Source organism: Balaenoptera physalus (assembly GCF_965194825.1).
Source record: "Balaenoptera physalus genome assembly, chromosome: 14".
Lineage (NCBI taxonomy): Eukaryota > Metazoa > Chordata > Mammalia > Artiodactyla > Balaenopteridae > Balaenoptera > Balaenoptera physalus.
In genome coordinates, this window is record NC_138893.1 from 10,936,709 (window position 1) to 10,954,127 (window position 17,419).

Here is a 17,419-nt window from a genome sequence, read left to right on the forward strand (position 1 = left end):
AAATGGATGTATTTTTCTACACAGTTATGTACATTTAGTTGAATCTATTTTCCTTTTATAAGAATGGGGTGAAATCAACCTTTTCCAGCTGATTTACTTACTTAGTCATATATCATAACAACTTTCCAGAGCCGTAATTACACATTTATGTAATCATTTTAATAGCTGCATATAGAAGAAGCATAATTTAACCTAGGGGTCAGCAGACTTTCTGGAAAGGGCTGGAGAGTAAATATTTTTTGTTTTGTGGGCCAGATGGTCTCTGTTGCAGCTACTCAACTCTGCAGCTAGAGCTCCAAAGTGGTCAAAGATAATATGTAAAATGTGTAAATGAACAGATGTGGCTATGTTCCAATAAAACTTTATTGACAAAAACAGGTCCTGGGCTTGTTTTGTCGCATGCGCGCGCACGCACACGCGCACACACACACACACATGCAGATGGAGGGGCAGCGACTTAGTCTGGGGCTAATCCCAGTGTCCACATGCTGACACAGGGCCATGTTCTTAAGGGAAGCAGCCCATTGGAGAGTGGACTCCATGCGTGCCCTCTTGCTCACACCACGGACAACTTCAGTGGCCTGAACCGAGCAGCCGTTCCCATGACCCCAGGCTGCGTGTGGGGAAGGGGGACGCGGGCATAGGAGAGAGTGCTTAGGAGGTTCCTGCAGCGCTCCAAGGGAGAGGTGATGGGGCTGCGGCAGGAGATGCTGAAGATGCAACGGATGCTGAAGGTGCTGAGGCCATCCTGGGTGACATCAGGCATGAGGGGGAAGAAGCTGCTTAAGGATGACTGGTGTGATTTGTCCTGAATAGGAGAGTCATGTACCAAAGTGAGGAATGTGGGTGTCTGAGTCTGAAGCTCTGGGGTGAGGTTGGAGCTGGAGATACAAATTTGAGGATCATCAGGAAGATGTGACATTTAAGACATCAGAGTAAGAGCACTTGGCCCCAACGTTGGTCCCCTGGGTCTAGAAGACTCTTTTGAGGGCTTTTGCTACAAAGGAAAGCAGATGCAACATTGCTAATCATCAGGGAAATGCAAATCAAAACCACAATGAGATATTACCTCGTACCTGTCAGAACGGCAATCATCAAAAAAGTCTGCAAATAACAAATGTTGGCGAGGATGTGGAGAAAAGGGAACCCTCCTACACTGTTGGTGGGAATGTAAGTTGGTGAGGCCACTGTGGAAAACCGTATGGAGGGTTCTCAAAAAACTAAAAATAGAACTACCGTATGATCCAGCAATTCCACTGCTGGGTATATATATCTGAGAAAAAAGATTCGAAAAGATACATGCACCCCAGTGTTCATAGCAGCATTATTTACAATGCGCAAGACACGTAAGCAACCAAAGTGCCCATCAACAGACAACTGGATTAAGAAGATGTGGTATAGATATACAATGGAATATTACTCAGCCATAAAGAAAGAATGAAATACCGCCATTTTCAGCAGTGTGGATGGATCCAGAGAATATTATGCTTGGTGAAATGTCAGGCAGAGAAAGACAAGTACTCTATGTTATCACTTACATGTGGAATCTAAAAAATAAAACAAATGACGGGACTTCCCTGGTGGTCCAGTGGTCAAGGCTCTGCGCTTCCAACGCAGGGGGCACAGGTTCGATCCCTGGTTGGGGAACTAAGATCTCACATGCCGTGCAGCGCGGCCAAAAGAAGAAAAAGAAAAAGAAAAAAAAAAAAGAATGGATATAACAAAACAGAAACAGACTCACAGATACAGAGAACAAAGTAGTGGTTACCAGTGGGGAGAGGGAAGCGGGGAAGGGCAAAATAGGGGTTGGGGATTAAGAGGTACAAACTACTACATATAAAATAAGAAGCAAGGGTATATTGTACAGCACAGGGTAATATAGCCATTAGTTTGTAATAACTTTAAATGGAGTATTATCCATAAAAATACTGAATCACGATGTTGTGCACCTGAAACTAATACAATATTGTCTATCAACACTTCAATTGAAAAAGAAGAAAAGCGGGAAAAAGGAAAGCAGAGGTCCCAGGCCCCGCCCACCTGCCCAGGACTCAGCTGGATGCACTGCCTCTCTCTCGGGGCCTGGAACACCCCTCGGTGTTCCACCCACACTCACCATTTTCCCCATCTCTGCACTTTCCACCCCATTTTCTGATTGCTCCTGGAATGCCTGCATTCTGCATCCTCCACTGCCCAAGGGCTCTGAGAGAGACCAGCACTCAGGATGCTGAGGCAGCAGAGCTCACAGCCACGGAGGGGCTCCGTGAGCACACTTTGAACAAATGAATGCCAAGTCCTCCTGGATTATTGTTGTTCACATGGCATTGGTTTTAGGACCCATTTTGGAAAATCGGTCCTGGCGTGCTCCCATCTCTCCACAGACCAGTGTTGGTTTTGTCCCGTGATTATTCAATGCTATAATCTGGAGACATGCCACCAGGAACTTCAGGCGGGGGCAGACCCTGTGAACTGTGTAACCTTGAGCAAGCTACGTAACCTCCACGGCCCTTGGTTTTTCCATTAATCAAAGAGCTGCTGTTTCTCTGCCTAACGGCTGCGGATGTGGTACCTCCAGCTCAGTTCTGAAGCAGAAACATGGGTGTGTGGATTCACGGCTCTGTGTGGGCTCCAAATTAAAGGCACCATCAATGGGCTTCTCCAAGAACACCTGGTCTGTATGCGTGTAAAGAGGGGGCAGATTTAGTCACTCAATAGTCTTTATTCAGAACTGTGAATTAAAAAAAAATTTTTAATGAAAAATATTTTAAAATTGTGGCAAAATACACATAACATAAAATTTACCATCTTAGCCATTTCTAGGTGTACAATCCAGCGGCATTAAGTCCACCCCACATTGTGCCACCATCGTCATCATCATTTCCAGAACTTTTTCATCATCCCCAACTGAACCAAAACTGTGTCCCCATTAAACACTAACTCCCTATTCCTCCCCTTTACCCCCTCAGCCCCTGGTGACCACCATTCTACTTTCTGTCTTTACAAATCCGACTCCTCTAGGGACCTCGTATAAGTGGACTCAGACGTATTTGTTCTTCTGTTGACTGGCTTACTTCATGTAGCATAATGCCCTCAGTATTCATCCATGTTGTAGCCTGTGGCAGAATTTTCCTCCTTTTAAAGGAAGAATAATATTTCATTGTATGGACGTGCCATAGTTATTTTAGCCGTTCATCCGTTGATGGACACTTGGGTTGCTTCCACCCCTTGGCTAATGTGAATAATGCTGCTATGAATATGGGTGTGCGATCAGAACTCTGAATTGTATAGCATGGCTTGACTCACATGCATTCCCTCAGCATCCTCAGCTTTTTGAGTCCAGTTGTTTGATTCATCTAAGGGTACAAGAAACCTGGAGTCATCTGGGCTGTTGCTCCAGCACGGTCTATGTTTTTAACTTTTTTTTTTTTTTTTTAACAATTCCACAAGGCTTTTGTTGAGGCAGTTAAACATTAGATAACTTAAGGTTTTATGGTTTGAGAGTTAAGGTTATTTTTAAATTTTTTTTCCTACAGACTCATCTGTTTTATCTCCACTTGACTTTTTAAAAATGCTGGAACAGTTTTTTGATTGAACATGAAGCTTTTCTTTTCTTTTTTTTTCCTTGACATTTATACGACCGACGGTGGAAAAATAAGACCCTAGCTTATTAACAGTATGAATCAATCTCTTTCCCTCCTGGGAAATTGAAAACAATTTTGGAGAAGAGAGTAAACTTCAGATTTTCCTGTGATATGAATTAAGTCGACCTTTCCTCGGGGTAAGATTTAAGAGGGACCTACCTGGGCTCGACAGACAGTGATGGAGCCAGTGTCACCAGATTTCACACTCTGTTTCCATTGCTCTTTCCAGCTGGAAATGCCTTGCTCTCAACACTAGAACAGCCTCTTACAGCCTCTCCAGGGAGAGCAAAGCCAGAGACGGTCACTGTGTTAGCAAAGGTCACCCAGGGAGATATCTCAGCCCAGAGCCCTTCATGGCGCTACAGTGCTCACCTGCTCCAATAGCAAATTTTCGAAGGCAGTGGTGGTTTACTGTTTGGTTCTTTCTTCCTTTTTTCTTTGTATGTGGCAGATGTGTTTGGGGAAATTCCCCCTAAGACTGGCACATGGTTAACACATCCTTTGACGGTTTCACACGTTCCCCCTCTGGAGCTGGTGGGGCCCGGGAGTTTCCAGCCTGTCTGATCTGGAGTCACTGGCCGGGGCACGATGTTCACGGCTGGAGTCGCATCTGGTAGCATCTGGTACTTGCCCAGGAGTGGGACACAAAGAATAAACAAAGCAAAGAGACCAAGCTGGAAACTGGACTGCAGAGCTGAGAAGATACTTAGAAAAGTGGCCTCAGGCCAGCTCCTACTCTCTCCAAATATGCCAGGAATGCAGGGCCCGGAGGAACGGGACAAAACGGAGGAAAGAAGGGAAAAGCACAGTGCGTCACCAAGGGCACCCTCCCAGCTCCTCTAGCCATCCAAACAAAGCAAAAGAACACTCCTCGCCCCAAATAAAAGTGGATCCGAACTGAAAAACAACTGCTACAAAATTTGCATGTATATCGGGCAAGTATCTCCCCAGACAAATCTCTTAATCTTTTTAGCATCCAATTTTGGGTTGAGGACTATTAAGCACCTACAGGGAGGGAACAGAGCGGAGATAGAAACCTCCAGTTGCCAGGGAACTGCTTGGAGCTAAGGATTCTTTCCCAGTTTGAGATGAAGATCAAGACAAAGGACAAAAGGTCGAAGGGGACATGGGGAGTGGGGGGGGGGGGGAAGGAGAACAAAACAAAAACAGGAAGTGGCCGGCTCAGGGATTTTCCATGGGAAGGCTGGGAAGCATGCCCGGATATAAAGAGAAAAAGGAAGAAAAAGGGCACCTCTGAATCTTCTGGAAGCCATTTGACATGTTGGGAAACTGGGTTCTCAGCAGGCACCAGCTTGATGGAAGCATGGCCAAGGATCAACATAACAGATGCGAAGCCAGGGCCCCTAGACTCAGCGCTGGCTCATCCTTGGCAAGGCACGAGGTCTCAGGCTGCCTTTGTTCTCCTCTTCTAAGGAGACTTCATCACCTCCTGTGTCCCTTAGAATTGTTCCTGTGCGTCCTACTGCTGAAGTGTGAAAAGGGTCTAAAATAACCCAGAAGCACATCCCCACCTCTAAGTAAGGATCCCCAAAGGGTATTTCTGATGTATATGGACATCCAGTGCTTAGAACTGTTGTCATACAGATGGAAAAACATATGTGTTACCTGCCTGTCACTATTAGGACTCAAGGACTCAGTCCTCTTGCTACCAGAATTTGGAAGGGGCTGTGCGAGGCTGGGGAAGGCTGTCTGCTGTCCTTTTTCAGCTTGAATTCTGCCCCTCCCTCCCTCTCCTAATCAGGGCAGAAGCAGACTTCCCTAGAGCTTTTTTCTGTCTCTCTCTCCATCTCTGCCCTCTCAGAAGTCAATGGGTGAGGGTCTGTGGGGCAGGGGAGTGACCGGTCCTGGGTGAGGGTACAACAGAGGAAATATCCCGTGTTGCTGTTTTGTAAATCTCATCTTCTGTACAAGAGCAGAGGATGTCCTGGATCCCAAGCCTATCCTCTGGGCAGTGGCCCTCGAAGGGCCTGACTTAGTGCTGCATAGGAGATGCTCAGTACATGCTTCTTGATTTGAATTGAAGAGGGTTTTGGCCAACAACAAGAGGGGAGAAAAAAAAATCTCCAGTTCCTGCCTGGATTTGTTTTGTCTTGAGATCTTGTTTTAGTCCCTAGTTGATCAAGAAAGTCAGAATTTTATGAGAAGACTGTGTCAGCGGGTGTTTAACACCCTATATGCAAATGAGCCAGTCAAGTAGATTGTAGGCAGCCACCAGAGGTCAAAAGTCACTCTCCAAGCTCAACAGTTATTTTGCTCAAGATAAATGAGTGGAGCAGGACTGCAGGAAATGAGTTGCAGCAACCTCAATTCATGTGTGAAAGTTGCCAATTAGGAATTCAGAGTACTTGTTTTTTAATGAAAAAGTGAAACAAATTCCTTTTATGTGTTTCCCCACTTCCTTGGTGGTCCCCAGCTAAGAGCTGGATCCAGCTGCAGGACTATGGCTGTCATTTGGTTCACGACCAGAAGCAGAATCTGAAGTAAGGGGAAGGTCATTGATCGGGGCCTCTAGTTTGGGGGTTGGGGGGTTGGGGCGAGTGTCACACTACTGCCTGGGCCAAATCCGGCCCACAGCCTGTCTTTGTAAATAAAGTTTTATTGGAACTCGGCTTTGCCCATTTATTGGTGGACTATCTGAGATCGCTTTCATAGTACAAGGGCAGAGTTGAGTAGCTGGGACAGGGACCATACAGTCTGCAGAGCCAAAATATTTACTTTCTGTAAAGCAAGTTTACAACCCATGTTCTAGTTCATTGGTTCTTTTTTTTCCCCCCAGTTCATTGGTTCTTAACTTTTGTTGTGCAGTGGGATCCCTTTGAAAATATGATGAAAGCTCTGTAATCCCCTTTTAGAAAAATACATGACCTCTTGGTTAAGAATGCCTGCATGTAACTCTACTAGACCCTTCTACAGAAGGGTCTGGGACCGTTGGAGTACATTCTGGACCTCTCACAGGAGTAGTTTCTGAGGGTATGAAGGACATTTTCTGCCCAGTTGTGATAAAGCAAAAAGAACCTTGAATTGTAGGTCAGGAGACACAAGTTCTTTTCTGGCCTCTGTCACCCATAAGCTGTGTGACCTTAGGCAAGTCACTTCCCTTCTCTGTGCCTTGGTTCCCTCGTGTGTCAAATGAGAGGTCCAGAATAGATGATTTCGTGAAGATCTTTCTGGCTTTAGTTGCTATGGTCTTCAAGGGTCTGGAATTTATTTCTGGGGGTTGAGATTCACATATTTTCAAATCATCTGAATCTCCTTGGCCACCCAGCTGGGTCTGTGTTCGTTAATTTGGTTAATTCCAAGCACTGAAACCTGGGATTTGATAACCCCACAGGATATTTGGTACCTGTGGGAGAAAACTCTGCCACGCTTCAGTCTCCATCCCGACTCTGGTCAGCCATCCTGATAAATCGAGTTGCCATACAGGGGCTGCTTAAGAGGGCACGGGTAGACCCAGTTCAGCCCATCAGAACTCAGGGGAAACAACTCAGAGACCAAGGCCTCCTGGCAGAGTGGTCCACAGAAACACGTTCTACCAGAATGAGGACACAAAATTTATCTTGGACAGAATAGCCTGTCAGGGACATAGACAGTTTTTGCATTTGTCTTACTTTTTGTTTTAAAATGAAAACAGATACATAATTTTCTCTGATCATAAAAATGCTTCAAGTTTCTTATAAACAATTTTAAGAAATACAGAGAATATGGAGAAGGTAAAAATCACCTTGAAATCCACCTCCCCAGAGATGAGCACCGCTAACAACTTGATAAACGTTTCAGGTGTCTCTTTTAGGCCCCCATACCGTCAACGCGTCCATAAATGGGCTACAGACGTTTTGTGTCCTATTCTAATCAAAATGATCCATGCGAATATTGTTCTATGCCTTTGGAGGTAGATTTCCAACATTATTTTTAACAGTTGCATAGTAGTTTATTAAATGTACTATAATTCACTGGCTCAGTCACATCTAGGTTGTTTCAAATTTTTTGTTTGTTTCTTTTTTGTATTTATTTACCACACTGTGATGACTTTCTTTGTACTTACATTTATGTGCATTTTCCTGGTTGTTCAGCTGAGGATAAATTCCTAGTCTCCGAATTAAGGAGTCAAAGTTACTCATTAATAATTGTAATGCACAGGATCAAACCACCTCCAGAAAATGTGTAACACTCCACACCCACCAACAGTATAGGGCAGTACCTATTTCCCACTCTCTGGCCACTGTTAATATTTAAAGTTTTAGTCAATCTGATAGGTTAAAACTGATGTAGTATTGTCCTGTTGATTTGCGTTTCCTAGATCGCTTTATTTATTTATTTATTTATTGGCTGTGATGCGTGGTGTTCAGGATCTTTGTTCCCCGACCGGGGATCAAACCCATGCCCCCTGCAGTGGAAGCTGGGCGTCCTAACCACTGGACCACCAGGGAACTTCCAAGATGGCTTTACTTTTGAATGGCATTGTCTATGATTACACAGAGGCAAAAATAATGACTTCAAATTAGGTTCTCCTTACTACACGAGTACCTAACACTGGCACGAAAGCAGACTTATTATTCAGAGGAGCCAGGAGCCCAGCACAGGAGCGAGCGTTTGATGCTCTTTGAGGATGATACTCTTTCACTGATTGATTTATTCATAGACTCACTGGTGACTACTCTTGGGTACTTGCTGAATGGCATCTAGAAGGCCACATGGGGCTTGGATGACAGGGATGACTTTGTACCATTCTTGCAAGCCTACCTGCGTACAGAGAGCCGCCTCCCCATGTTCTGTCGGTGGGTCAGCTCTATGCTGCATCCCTATCTCAGCTCCCTGGGTCTTGAATGGATCTGCCCAATTCTCTCCCTCCCAGGATTGGAAGATGACAGCTGCGCGTTGGCCAACGCAACCAAGAAAGTCGTTAGAACGACGTCAGAAATGCCTAGTGCTGTCTGGGACCTAGTGCAAGGGTGGATCAGAGAGGAGAGGACAGCCACTGGGGACGGTGGAAGAGAATGAGTGCCCGGCCTGGCAGCTCCGTCCAGCAGCCTCTGCTGGGGCCTCACGATGCCCAGCCGGGGCTGGAGGCGGCTGCAGGAGAGCTGTTACTTCTAGGGCTTTTGCTCCGCGGTTTCCTGCCTGGCTGAATGGCCGTTGCTCGCTGGTGATGATTCATGGCATTTGGAAAGTGTGGCTGTGTTCTGAACAGGGAAGTGAAAAATAACCCGGCAAGGGCAGCACAGGACAGGAGAGGGGCCGCCACAAGATGTGAAGCTTTACTTTGGAAAGCGCAGGGGGCAGGGGAGCCGCAGGGAAATGGGTTGCGGCGGTTCGGCCCTGCTTGCCCTTCTCTGGGGGCCTCCGCTTCTCCGAGTGTCGGTCACTAAGCTGCCCCTCGGAAGCGGCTGCCGCTCTTGGCCAAGTGGCTGAGGGTAGAAGGAAGTGGACGGGTGATTCAGTGAGTGTCGGCTTCCTCTCTGACTCAGGATTGGATCCGTTTTTTTCGGGTGGTGCCCTGGGCCGCTTTAGCTAGAGTCTTTGAACTTGGAGTCAAAACTGAGGCTCTGACCCCTGTGGTTGCTCGCCCTCCTCTGGCCCTTTGGGATGAGTAAGGGGATTAGGCTGGACTCTGGGCCTCCCTCCGAGCTGGGTGAGCCCTTCTGACTTGAGGCCTTCCTGTGGTTTCAGCTGAGAGAGACCGGTAAGGTGGGGAGCCCAAGCCTCTCCTGGGTCTGTTCCCACCTCGGGGGCTTCCTCGGATTTGGGGGTCACATTTGGGGGAGCATCTGGGTTCTGAGGGGCTCGGCCTTGGCAGGTGTCAGACTTGTTGAACTAGGTCTCCTGGAGTCCCTCTGTCCATTAGCCAATGACGGGCTAATGAGTCCATTAGCTGGGCTGCAGCACAGGAGCCCCGCTGCTCCTTTCCCACGAGAAGAGTCATGATTATTCCAGAGCACTGTTTCCCAAGGATCCGTCCTTAGTGTGCTGCCTACACGCCATCACCACTGTCACCCGAATCCTGTTCTAAGAAACACTTCAATTATCCGGATAATGACCTCTGCCTGAGAGTATACAAGCCTGAAAGTAGTGACTTGATGAAGACTTTGAAATTCTCTCAAAGTTGCTGCAGGCATTCTGTATTTCAATGTCCTAAACAACCTTGTATAACCTTGGATAATGGTCTCTTCCCCTCTCCATCCCCTCCTCTTCCCATGGCCAAAGAAGAGGTCGGCCGGTCTCACTCAGGCAGGGTGGCCAGAATCCAATCCCTGGTGAGTTTCACGGGGATGCTATTATTAGCCACAGGCAAGAGAAATGCGACCCAAACCACTCGGGACTTCCAAAAGGGGCTCTGAGGACGCCTGCAACGGGACCCGACCCTGCCAGGCATTCTCTCTCATCTCTTACTGAATCTTCCACTGAATATTGATTCCAGTCTCTTTGATAAGCTTTCTCTGCATGGCAGGGAGTGTACACGGACGGCAGCTTCTGTTTATCGCACCTCCCAGCTTCACCGCTAGAGAGGGGCTGAGAGTTCAAAAGTCCCAGGGAGGCCCTGATGGCCTTCACTGCGGTCAGGTGACCGCCCCTGGCTCGATCTCTGTGGCCAGGGGAGATCTGTGAGCCGGTGACTACTCACATTTGGATGCTATGTGATCAGCGCAGGGGAGGCAATATTTTCCAAAGAAGGTAAACAAACACTAGGCCCACGAACCCTAGGCACTGAAGGCTCGGGTCCTTGGCTGCCTCCTCCCTGCTCCCCGGGGCTGCGGTGAGGGGCCTGGCCTGGGGGAGGAGGTGCCTCTTCAGCCCTCAGAGCCCATCATTTTATTGCTTGAAAATCCATAAAAGGTGGGGGGTTTCCTCAAGTACATCTTTTGGGGGGATACACGTCTGGGGATGCAGCTGTGTGATCTTCTGAGGAGACAGCCTTGCAGGCTCAAAGCAGAGTGAGGCAGAATAAAGGAAGCATTCTGAGAAGCATGGCAAAAATGAAACCAAATAAAAACCCCATAAAAATCCCTACTAGGGCAGAGGAAATACCAACTCAAGGCTTCTGAGCCGCAGATTTGGTAATAAAGATTCAAGGATAGGCCATTCCGCTGTGATCCTGTTTGGGCTGGAGAGAGACTGTGCTGGAAAACAATAAAAGGGAGTCGTCCGAGCAGGGGAGGGCCGTTGGGGTGTGTAGCTGTGTGGTGCGTTCTTGCAATTCAGGAAGTGACCGATGACCAGGGTTCACGGGGAGCCTGACAGACGCAGGCCACAGGAACTGGTTCAAAGTCTGTGCACAGCGGCCGCAATCAGATGACGGGCAGCTGGCCTGCCCCCTGCTGGCTCTGATTGATTGTCCGGGGAACTCTGACCTCCACTGGGTCACAAAAATACCCGTTTGGAAATCTCTCTGAAGACCGATTAAGTAAACAGTCGCGGTGCAGATAATAATAATTGAGTGACGTCGCTGGCATGCTTGCAGTCAGGAGAAGTGTGCGCTGATAATGACGCGGACAGGAATCTTGCCTTTCTTTCTGTTCCTCTAAATTTGGCTTCCTGGCTTATGGTCACAGTTTTGGGCGCAGAGAGCGTTTGCAGGGGATGGAGTTGAGGATGTGGCGACTTTCACTCTCATTTCATGGGTGTCAACATCCCAGGGATAGTGTACCACCTGTCACCACACCGCAGCTGGCTATGGCCAGTGGCAGGTGGCCCTCCTTCCCACCCCAGCTAACCTGACATGCTGCTCGTGGAGGGCTTTCCATTTGGTTTGTGGCCCGGGGCTGCTGGGACCCACAGCGGGGGTATCTCCCCAGGTCTCCCAGGAGCGGTGGGCTGAGCGTGATGAAAAGTCTGGTTTTCATCTGGGAGCATCTGTGAGCACGCTGGTTCCATTCTGTTTTGGCCAAGAGCTGGTCAGGCTCCCCTGGGCAGGGAATAGGGCCCCTTTGCCACTTTGCTTCTCTGATGATCTCTGAGACCCCTTTGTAGATGGAGTTGAGAGTTGGCTGCCGGCTCTGGACTCAGCTATGCTTCTGGACTCCGTATGGTTTACGTCTGATCAGCCCTCTGGGCTCTGGAGGCAGTTTTGATGTTTGTTCATCCCATTCATTCATCATGGATCCATCCACTTACTCACTCGCTAGGGCTGTCATTTAGTCATTCAGCCACAATGAGACTGTATCTTCTTATCTTTTGTCCCTGCTGTCTGGCACAATGCCAAGCCCGTGGTAGGGGCTCTACCCGTTTGCTGATTTCCTTTCCTGCCTCACTTTTGTGGAAGTCCTAACGCCCAGGACCTCAGAATGTGACTGTATTTGGATACAGGGTCTTTAAGGAGGGAATTAAATTAAAATTAGGTCATTTTCAGCTAAAAATGAGGGTCTAATCCAATCTGGCTGGTGTCTGTATAAGAAGAAGAGATTAAGACCCAGACACACACAGCAGGAAGACCATGTGTAGACACAGGGAGAAGACAGCCATCTACAAGCCAAGGAGAGAGGCCTGGAACAGATCCTTCCTTCACGGCCCTCAGAAGGAACCAACCCTGCTGACACCTTGATCTTGGACTTCCAGCCTCCAGCACTGGGAGGACATAAATGTCTGTTGTTTAAGCTACTGGGCTGTGATACTTTGTTACGGCAGCCCCAGCAAACTGATACAACTGTTCAACACATTCCCTGAGCACAGGACCACCTGCAAGGTGTTCTAGGAGGGTCTGGAGACAAAGCAGGGAAGTACATACAGGGAAAGAGGAACAGCCAGGGGCCCATCCTCTCTTCACATTTTGTCCTCCCAAACCCCTCTCTACTCAGCTTCTCCTTACCTCTACCCCCAACAGAAAGTGGAAACAGAGGGGGAAATGAAACAGAACGCTCCCCAGCAGATGCCATCCTACAGAAGCTCTGGAATAGAATGAAACCCTTTCACACAGAATTAGAAGCACGTTGTTTTGTTTATTTGCTTGTGTGTCTTTTACACAATAAAGTTTATTTCAGTCTTATATGAAAGAAGTCTAGCAGTAGATAGCCTAGGACTGCTTTAGCGGTTCTACATCCATCAGTGTTCCAGGCCCCTTTCTTTCTATTCTTAGAATTTGGCATCCATCATGAAGACCACCTCATGGTCCAAAATGGCTGCTTTAGCTCTAGCCATCATATCTTCATTCCAAGCCACAAGGATGAAGCAGGTAAATAAGTCATCTTAGCTGAGCACTCATCCAAGAAGTGTTTTCCATATATATTTGCAGAACTGCATTTTTTGTTTGTTTTTTGTTTTCTGGCTGCGTCTCTCCCCCCAGTCCTTATTTGGTGCATGTGTGTGTATGCACATGGCCAGCCCAAGTATGTGTGTGCATCTGAGGAAGATTGGGGAAAGGGTCGTCAGCTGTTGTGGACACACTGTGACCGTGCAGCTGGCAGGGCCTTCCCCAGGGTGCTTGCCGTCCCCAGCTTTATGGCACACGGTGGCTGGAAAGGGCCACAGTCAAACCTTTCTTGGGATCATGAATTACATCCCTTGTTGCCCTTTGTGACTACAGATGATGCCTATGTCGTGTGTCCACACAGCTGCTACAGGAGGACTGTCCTTTGGTTTATGGCCCTGGCCAGTGGCCGTGGGGCTGCGACCTCTTTGTCTCCAGGAATCAGGAGCTCATGTCATCGTGGAAGAATCTTGGGATCTCTGGGGACATCTCTGAGCCTTCAGACCTGCTGGGCCGGGACTTCCCTGGTGGTCCAGTGGTAAAGAATCCACCTTAAAATGCAGGGGATGTGGGTTCGATCCCTGGTCAGGGAACTAAGATCCCACATGCCGCGGGGCAACTGAGCCCGCATTCCACAACTACTGAGCCCGCGTGCCTCAACTAGAGCCTGCGTGCCACAAACTACAGAGCCCACGCGCCCTGGAGCCTGCGCTCCACAACTAGAGAAGAGAAAACCCGCACGCCGCAACTAGAGAGAAGCCCATGCGCCGCAACGAAGAGCCCGCACAGAAACTAAGACCCGACGCAGCCAAAAATAAATAAATAAATAATAAATCTTTAAAAAGAAACCGAAAAACCTGCTGGGCCTATTAAGAAGCTCGGTCCATTTGCACATGTGCCCAGTATGTAAGTCTTGATATTTCTCGTTCTTCCATGGTGTCTACCATTTTTTGATCAAAGACATTTTGCACCACACAACTCAGTAATAATCCTGTCCCCTCATGGGACCCTTTTGCAATGCTCCCTTAGCTCATTGATTTTAAAGGGAACTAGGATTCCAGGAGCTCAGTGTTGACCAACGGGTCCTGTGTTGCGTAGTGCTGGGTCCCCAGAGGACTTTGGCAAAGATTTTACCGCCCATGTGGTTGCAATCAACTTCTGTGTAGATGCTGGGGGAGTGAAGTTTGCAACATGGTCACTTGTACTGATCGTGGTGTTTCTGAAGCGTGGTGCCATTTCTTCATTTAACGTTGATGTGCAAACAAGCTTCCTTTCTTTTCTGTGTACAGACAAACATCTTCCAGGATGGTCTGAGGGCTGGACCAGCAAGACTGTCCCACTTCCTCCTGCAGTGCTCTCCCTCCTTGGTTGGCCCTCCATTCCTGCCCTCTTGCTTCCTGCTTCTCACCAAGCATCTACTTGATGAGACCTTAGGTGTGCCCAACTCCAGAGGTTACCTGCATTTTACTTTAATTTAAAAAAAAATTTTTGGCTGTGCCACGCGGCTTGTGGGATCTTAGTTCCCTGACCAGGGATCCAACCCAGGCCCACGGCAGTGAAAGCGCCGAGTCCTAACCTCTGGACCGCCAAGGAATTCCTGACCTGCATTTTAAATGCGTGATGAACATCTAAGCTTTCAAAACCCAGAGAAAGATCTTCCAGTGCTTGAATGGAGCCAGGGGTTTCTATCTGGACTGGTTGGGCAGATGGTCTACTTTGCTTATTCGAATAACAAGCCAGTGGTGGTGGTCAGTCTCGCTCTAAGCACAGTGGCACCCCCTTTCTTGGTGTGTGTCTGGTGTGATGCAGGTGACTTTTCCTTCTCCAGCCAAGGCTTCAGTGTCACTCAGGGGTATCTGTTATGTGTCTTGCCGCAAGTGGAGACTGATTTGGGCTTCGGTGCCATCTCTCTGCCACTTCCCCCTCGCCCCAGAGCTATATTTATTAGGTAGCAGACAAAAAAAGACAGCTCTATATGCTTTCAAACCCACACCCTCTCCTCCCATGCTTTGTTTTCATAAACGTTGGTTCCTCCAGAGAACCGAACAGAGCCCGCAAGCCTGCACATGCTTTTCAATAACCCCATGACTAGAGTCCGCTCCAGCCAATGAGGAGGGAGCAGTGACCCCGAGATAGGAGGCTTTATTCGGCATGACTCATCCTTGGAGACATCCAGCCCACTTGGCCTGTGTTGTTAAGTGCCTGGTTCTGTAAATATTGACAGTTAAGAAACCATCCCGAGAGCTACCAAGCAATAATCTGGAAGGTAATGCAGATGAATATGCCCTGTGATTAGGCAACGCTCGACATTTGCTAGGAATTCAGCCACTGATAAATACCACCGCACTCTCTCTCTTCCTAACAGTGGCCCCTTTGCTGGTGTGTGACTCACAGTTGATATATTTTGGGGTCTGATTCAGCAAGGAAAGTTTGGTCTGCCACAACAGAGAACGACGTCCAAGGCCACTTCGGTTTCTAGGATACTGGTTTCTTAACAAGTGTGGCTTTGCCAAGAAGGAAAAGCTCAAAAAGAGTCTCCGTCTTTGAGAAACTGAAGCGGGTATGATGAGACAAAGAGCCGAAGGGTGCTTTTCATCATTCAGAGTCCGTGTGTTAAAACTTGCTTGTCCCACGGACACATTTCCGGTCTATTTCACCTACGGGCGCCTGTGGCTCCCCAAGGGGTGACCTCTCTGTTCAAGCCAACACTTTTAGGCGTGTTGGCGCTGCCCTCAGAGAAGGGACGAGGATGCCCGCACAGAAACTGGATTTACCTCTTGCTCCCCCTTACTAACGACTTAAAATAAATGGGTCATTACCTGAATGTCTGCTGATGCTTTCTGAGGCCTTCGGCCCTTTGGTTTATCGAGCTTTATTACTGTGTAGGAACTTCCCATTTGAATCTCAGTCCTTCTGAATGGCCCTTGTTTATTTCCTACATTTGTTCCAGGCTGAGGGCCTGTCCTGCCAAATCAGAGAGGAGCTTTTCAATAGGCGGGATTTGAAGACAGGCCTTTGGCAGACCAGTATGCTGGCTAAAAGTGTGGCCCTTGGCCGAGGGCATGCGTACACACACACACACACACCACACGTGCAAGGCTGCAGCCCTCTGCATAGTCACTTGGCATTTACTCTGCTTTGCCCTGTAAAGAGAGCAGAGCTACGCTTTTACTGACTGCATCAAGAGGCAGCACAGCCCTGAGAAGGGAGCATGCTTTGGGGCCGGCATGCACTGAAGCATGCATTACCTTGATGTAAGCCATCTCTTAACTACTAACTGGCTGTGTGACTTTGGGCAAGTGTCTTAACTACTCTGAGCCTCAGAGTCCTTATTTGTAAAATGAGGATACTAAAACCTACCTTGCAGGGCTAGTGTGAGTCGAGATGGAATAATGCATGTAACACACGTGGCTCATAGAAACTGCTCCGTCCACTGTAGCTAATATTGTCTTTAGCACCAAGCCACTATGACAACTGCTGCTGCTGACAGTTTTGGATTGTTCTGGATTCAAGTTAGTAAGGGCTTACTCTAAGTCTGAAGTTTTATATGCATTGTATCCGCCCCTCAAGGGGGCATTACTATCCTCATTTTACAGAAGAATAGCCCGAGACTCAGGAGAGCAGCTAGCCAGAATAGGAGCCAGGCATCTCTGGCTGTGGGGAGCAGGCCCTGGCCACGACCTGTGCCATCTTTTCAGGGACTCTGGAGGTCACGAGTGTGTGTGTGTGTGTGTGTGTGTGTGTGTGTTTAGCGGAGGCTGGCAACTTGCTGTGTCAGGAGGACTCTAGGGCACCTGCTTCATCTTTGCCCCATTACATGAGCACAGACTGGTCTGTGTGCTCGTAGCCAAACAGCTTCGCAAAGCCCTTGCTTAACCACCTGGCAGTGGCTGACTGTTCTGTCCTTTTGTTCAGGTAGATCACACACCTGCCGAGGTACGGAGCAGTGTTCCAGAACCAAATTTTTAATGCAGTGTCCAAGGGCGGGTGACAGGAATCCCAGCTGTCGGGGTGTGTGTGTGTGTGGGGGGGGGGTGTCTAGGGTTCTTGAGGAGTGAAAAGGAAGCTAAGGTGGACGGTCACCTCGCTCTGTCTTGGTGGCCAGAAGGAAACAGACAGTTCAAGTTCCTCCTCCAACCCACCTCTGTCCAGGAAACATTTCATCTGAGACGATGAGATTTCAAATTATGCCCTCGCAGGACTGCATTATTAAGGGTGCATCTCTGGCACCAGGATTATACGGCATGTTTGGAGTAAAAGAGAGGCAATCAGTAAGGCAACACGCAGACCACGAACGAGAGAGACTTCCCCTGCTGTGGCCCAAAATGAAGAAGGTGTGTTTCCCGGAGTGGAAGCGAGAGGTGGAGAAAAGGATCCTTGTGCTGACGTTGAATGGAGAGCCTGCTTATACGTAATAAAAGAGAACTTCTAGACACAAACACTTCAGCTGGGTGAAACCTGTGTTTCTTGTTCCTCTCTCAAAGGTGAGAGAGGCCCCCTGAGGCCCCCAAGTGGCATCACTTCTGCTTACCTGGGTCCCTAAATGTCCCAGGAGGTGGGAGGGTGCTTCCCCGAGGGC

General features: G+C 48.3%; 1 protein-coding gene and 1 long non-coding RNA gene across 4 annotated transcripts in view; one reads left to right on the top strand and one right to left on the bottom strand.

The window, feature by feature from the left end:
• The window catches only part of LOC309642125 (uncharacterized protein), a gene marked incomplete at its 3' end in the record, with an annotated part of 275,923 nt that overhangs the window by 66,577 nt on the left and 191,927 nt on the right, over window positions 1-17,419 (top strand). The window lies entirely within an intron of this gene.
• Window positions 346-17,362, bottom strand: LOC309642131. 2 transcript variants are annotated; one of them, XR_014252982.1, is made up of 2 exons: window positions 15,660-17,362; window positions 346-881 (listed from the first exon to the last, which is right to left on the bottom strand). It is a non-coding gene; the product is annotated as an uncharacterized lncRNA (long non-coding RNA). The 2 variants fall into 2 exon arrangements; XR_014252983.1 differs by having other exon boundaries at window positions 12,463-17,362.